General features: G+C 43.6%; 1 pseudogene; it reads right to left on the minus strand.

Annotated features, from left to right (window-relative positions):
* Positions 1-376: 376 nt before the first annotated feature.
* LOC143690376 (E3 ubiquitin-protein ligase makorin-1-like) lies at positions 377-4,130 on the minus strand (annotated as a pseudogene).
* Between the last annotated feature and the right edge of the window lie 2,162 nt (positions 4,131-6,292).

Genomic DNA, 6,292 nt, shown 5'->3' on the forward strand with positions numbered 1-6,292 from the left:
CTGTTTAGATTGTGTAGTTTTGTTCAGTTATGAGAACAATCTTTAAAGGATGGTGGATCATTAGGTACCTTAATGGATGGAATAGGAAAGTGGAAAATGTAAAATGTCAGGAAATACACATTTCAGAGCTAGGTAAGTTTGCTAACTGAGCCTAAACTGGCTAGTCCATTAAACACAATCTCCTCAGAAAAAGCATGAAGATTCTATTGACTGATACATAGGGTTTTCTCATTCAAATAAAAGTAAATATACCAACTAACCTAGAAACTAGCTGAGATACAAAGGAGAAATCCCAATCAGAATAACCCTGTTTCTGGATAAAATGCATGCATTTAAATGTGGTCCATATGGTTGAAAGTTGGTACAAGATATGAAATCATTCCCTAAAATAGAAAGCACAAATGAAGGTTGAGGAGGAGTCTCCCTTTATGATCTTGCCCTCAAATTGCTTAGCGCTCCTTCACTTGCAAATATACTTCAGACAGTACATGAGGTTGTAGTTGGAGAGAATTCCAAAGCCGCACCCACTGGGGCTGGCTTTCCCATAGACCACCTCCATGCAGGCCCCACAAACCATGTCCTTCCTGTGCTGGACAGCAAATGAGAGCTCCATGTCCTTCTCATGGGCCGCAATGCAATATTTATATGTTATGATCTCTGGGCAGCATCCACTGGCTGTAGCACACACATATCACATGACTCTCCATGGAGATAGGCACAGGTCTCCTGCTCTAGTTTGCTAGCTGCCGGAATGCAATATACCAGAAACAGAATGGCTTTTAATAAGGGGAATTTAATAAGTTGCTAGTTTATAGTTCTAAGGCCGAGAAAATGCCCCAATTAAAACAAGTCTATAGAAATGTCCAATGTAAGGCATCCAGGGAAAGATACCATGGTTCAAAAAAGCCAACCACGTTCAACGTGTCTCTCTCAGCTGGAAGGCCACATGGTGAACATGGCAGCATCTGCTGGCTTTCACGTGACTCTACCAAAAAGGACTCTCTCCAAAAATATTTCCTCTTTTAAAGGATTCCAGTAAGCAACTCCACCTTCAGTGGGTGGAGACACACCTCCATGGAAATCATCTAATCAAAAGTTACGACCCACAATTAGGTGGGTCACATCTTCATGGAATCAAAATGCTCTCACCCAGCAATATTGAATGAGGAGCAAAGGGCATGGCTTTTCTGGGGTTCACCACAGATTCACACCAGTACATCTCCCCACATCAGCACTTTCCCACTGCAGTTTAGGGGCAAAGTGCTTCCTTGTTTCCATAGTGATTTGCTCTTTCTCTGATGCTCCCTTGGTCACTGAGCCCTGCAGGGTTGCTTCAGTGCAGGAAGGGGCAGTACGGCCACACTAGGGTTTCCTAGGAACAAACCAATGGCAGTCACCCAGTCTCTTGTTTCTACTCCTAGAGTTGCAAAGTTTGAATTTCTTGACTCAGCTTCACCCCCACTCATTTCAACAGGCTGTCCAGCTGCTTATGAGAGACTTGAGGAAGCAGCAACGGATAATTCTGCAGTTAGATCTGCGGCAGTTGCTTCTTCCTGTTTCAATGGCTTGCTGTGTTCATGTCTGCAGGGGTCTCCGTGAAAATAGCACCCTCGCTGAAAACACCTGCACACTACACCATATGCACTGTCAGAGAGGTCATGGGAGTAGCGACAGTTGTCTCCTTCCTTACAAACCCCGTGCACAAAATACCTGCTGCCACATTTGAGGTTCTTGATTGAACAAACTCCTGCTTTCTTTACCTTTAGGTATAACATCTACCCTTTTTGAAAAATGTGTTTAGTAAATACCCTTTGAGTCCTGCACCTGAATTTCTTGATGGACCACATAAAACATGGAAGCAGATGGTGTGTCCTGGGGATTAAAGCTTAACGTTTGTACTATTTAGGAAGATCCCTTTACTGTAAACTTGCCTTTAGAGATTAGAATTCAACATAGAAAACAAATTCAGTTGTCAAACATTTGTTCCTACTTTAGAGAAAGACTATGCTACATAGCAAAACTCCACTTATTAAACTTTATCTTATTAAAGAAAAAATTCCAGGCCCCAATGTGGATCATAAACTACCTAGTCTCAAACACGGTAAAACAAATTTTTAATTTTTTCCCCAACTTCCTAAAAGAAGTGTGATTTTTTTTTTTTGGCTGACTGATTAATCGACATTATAGATCTAATCTGTCAACAAGAAATACAATTTTTGACCCGTTAACAGAAAATCATTCTGCTAACCTGACACATGGTCAAGATTCTAAGACTAGAATTAAAGGCATTCTTTTTGGATTCTGCCTTTCAATAATACTCAGAGAGGAAAAGCATGCAGAGGCTTCCAGCTTAGGAGAGATATTGAAAAACGCTGGCGGAATTGGGCTGATCTGCAGACCTTCCGTATTGTTTCCAAGGACTGAGTTTTTCACTAATGAGGCTTTCACCCATTCACTGGTTTGGTGCAGTTTTCCATAACCTCCTCTCCCGGCATCACGTCCTGCAGCACACGTGTGGCATGTGGCCCCCAGTTTGCTCCAGGCCACACTTCCTGCCCTCCTTAGAGCCATGTCCCAGCCTGTGCTAGTGATCTGGTCAGCCAGATGAGTTCCACTTATGTGCCACATGGCATGTTCTGCATCTGTTCTTGACATATCCCACAAAACAGAATCCATTTGCTGTTTGATTTGTTTGTTTTGTTCTGTTTTATCCAGGCCCATAATTCTCTTCTTTTCTTTTTTTTTTTTGGCTGGGTTTACTTTATTGATGCTCCATGACATGACAGGGTAGGGCTGTCAGCCCCTCCCCTTCCTCAGGGGTTCTGGGATGGAAGCTGTAAAGGACGGGCAATTCTCAGTACTAGGGGATCAAGTTGGGGTCAGGACTCCCTAGCAGATGACAGCCTCTCTTCCTTTCATGCTGTCACTGGGGCTGGTGGCCCAGGGGCTCTTACTCCTTGGAGGCCACGTAGACCATAAGGTCCACCACCCTGTGCTGGAGTCAAATCCACTCTCATATCAGGAAATGAGCTGGATGAAGTGGTTGTTGAGGGTAGTGCCAGCTCCAGCATGAGAAGTGGAAGAGTGGCTGTGCCAGTTTGAATCTGTGGTGGACCCCAGAAAAGCCATGTCCTTTAATCCTCATTCAATATTGCTGGGTGGGAGCATTTTGATTGTTCCCATGGAAATGTGACCCACCCAATTGTGGGTGATAACTTTTGATTAGATGATTTCCATGGAGGTGTGTCTCCATCCACTGAAGGTGGAGTTGCTTACTGGAATCCTTTAAAGGAGGAAACATTTTGGAGAGAGTCCCTTTTTGTAGAGCCACGAGAAAGCCAGCAGACAACACCATGTTTGCCATGTGCCCTTCCAGCTGAGAGAGAAACCCTGAACTTCATCAGCCTTCTTGAACCAAGGTATCTTTCCCTGGATGCCTTAGATTGCACACTTCTATAGATTTGTTTTAATTGGGACATTTTCTCAGCCTTAGAACTGTAAACTAGCAATTTATTAAATTCCCCTTTTAAAAGCCATTCCGTTTCTGGTATATTGCATTCCGGCAGCTAGCAAACTAGAATAGTGGGTGTCACTGTTGAGGTCACAGGATCCAACCTGGTCCTCAGTGTGGCCCAGGATGCCCTCAGGTGCCTGCTTCACCACCTTCTTGATGTCATTGTACTTGGCCACTTTCTCGAGCTGGCAGGTCAGATTCACAATGGACATGTGGGGATGGGGACGCAGAAGGCCATGCCAGTGAGCTGCCCATTCAGCTGCGGGATGGCCTTGCCCACCAACCCGGCAGTGCCGGTAGATGCAGGGATGGTGTTCTGGGCAGCCCCACCGCCCGTCACACCACATTTTCCTAGAGGGGCCATCCACAGTCTTCTGGGTGGCAGAGATGGCGTGGACGGTGGTCCTGAGTCCCTCAACAATGATAAAGTTATCATGGATGACCTTGGCCAGGGGGCCAGGCAGATGGTGGTACAGGAAGTATTACTGACCATCCTGAGGGAGTTGTCATACTTCTCATGATTCATGCCCATCACAAACATGGGGGCATCAGCCGAAGGGGCAGAGATGATGACTCTTTTGGTGCCACCCTTCACGTGAGCCCCAGCTTTCGCCATGGTTGTGAAGACACCAGTGGACTCCACAACATATTTAGCACCAGCATCACCCCATTAGATGCTGGTGGGATCCCACTCCTGGAGGATAGTAATGGGATTCCCACTGACGACAAGCTTCCCATTCTCAACCTTGTCGGTGCCTCTGAACTTGCCACGGGTGGAATCACTGGAACATGTAGACCATGGAACTGAGGTCAGTGAAGCGGTCGTTGATGGCAACAACTTCCACTCTGCCAGAGTTCACAGCAGCCCTGGGGACCAGGAGCCCAATTCGGCCAAATCCATTTATTCTGGTCTTCACCATGGTGTCTCAGAGACGCACTGGCCCTGCACAAGATGAGGCTGGCTGTCACGCGGGGAGGAGCAGAGGGCTCATAATGAGTTTCTTTATGTCATCATTTTTGCTGGAGAGTTCATGGGTGTGTTCTTCAGCTGTGTGGAAAGAAAGGTTTCCTACAGGTGCTGCATAGCTTTTCTTCAGTAATTTTTCTTGTTCCTCACTGTCAGCCGGTACCCAGTGTCCTGCCCGGGGCCTTTCCTCTCTGGCCCTGGCACCCTCACCTGGAAGTTGGCTCTTGTTCCTTTCTGTTATCTCTCTCTCTTTATAGGTTTTATAATTGTTCTCTTTGTCTTTAATATTCTTACATTTTTGTATAATGGCTCTATGGGATCTTTTTCTTCCTCTCTGGAATTCTATGGACCTTCCATTCTGGAGTCTTCTGTCTTTATTTTCAACTTTGTAAAATGTATCTCTAATCTTTCTTCAAACAGTTCCTTCTCACTGTTTTTATTTTTATCTTTCTGGGACTCTAGTTATTCAGATGTTAGTTTTCCTACTCCTTTCCTCATCTGGGTAAGTAGTAATGACAAAATCCAAAACAATGAGCACCAGAAAAGGATTGGGGTAAGGAAAATGTAAAGAGCTCACCAACTTTATTTTAATAACCAAAAGAGAGTCATGTATTACTTATTTAATTCCAAACCATTTCATTTGAGATTGAAGTGTTCGTGGAAACAAAAGCACTACATATATCACAAAGTGTGAAGAACATGGGCAAAGCAGGACTCAGGATAAAGACTATAGCCTTAACTACACATATTACAAAAATAATAATAAAAATAAGTAATGTAGTGTGGGAGATGACTCCCAGGGATGAGCCTGGCCCTGGTACCGTGGGCCATCCTGACCAAAAAGGGGAAAAGAAGTGTAACTAATAAAGTATCAGTGGCTGAGAGAATTCAAATAGAGTTGAGAGGCTACTCTGGAGGCCACCTTTATGCAAGCTTCAGTTAGACATTGCTACCTAGCATAACTTACCAACCCCCAACCAAAACCATTCCAGCCAATCCTAAAGAATACCTAGGGCAATATATAAGATTCTACAAGGGTTCTGTGCACTAGGGTAACTTTCCAGAAACCTACAACCTCTACATGGGTCTCTGAACCAGATAAATCCTGAAATGCAAGGGGCCCAACCTCTCCAGAACATCAGCTAGTTCCATCCCCCTATCCCATATTATCGACAGCACCTTCCAACATGAAAATGTTAGAATGGGCATAGCCCAAATACCCCTAAAGAGTTAAAGATTAGGAGAAAGATCAAAGGTATGGTGGAGTTATACAGAGTAGGTAGGGTTTAACAAACGAGTATGAGTGCTGAATCATTAAATTGATATTTCTTTTAGTCAACAGTGTCTGGGAGCAGCTAGAAGGGAAAAACCTAAAGTTGTGGAATTGTAACCTATACCAAACTCTGAAATCTGTGCTACAACTAATTGTTGTGATGTACTTTGAAATCTATTGGGGTTTTTTTTTTGCATATATGTTATTTTTCACAACAAAGAAAAAAAAGAGAGAAGGAAGTGTATAGCCAAGAAAATAATATTTACAAATAAGGATGACTGCTGAATCATTATATTGATGCTTCTTTTGGTCTCCAGTGTCTTGGAGCAGCTAGAAGGGAAAAAGAAAAAGCTTGGAACTGTAACCCATACCAAACTTTAAAATCCGTCCTATAAACACTTCTTAAAACGTACTTGGGAATTTATTGCTTTTTTTGGTACGTGTGTTATATTTCACAATAAAAAAAAGTAAAAAAAAAAATAAATAGTGTCAACTCAGGGAGTGGGGTGCAGTAGATGATGAAAAGAAACTTTCATCT

Source organism: Tamandua tetradactyla, chromosome 7, assembly GCF_023851605.1.
Source record: "Tamandua tetradactyla isolate mTamTet1 chromosome 7, mTamTet1.pri, whole genome shotgun sequence".
Classification (NCBI taxonomy): Eukaryota; Metazoa; Chordata; class Mammalia; order Pilosa; family Myrmecophagidae; genus Tamandua; species Tamandua tetradactyla.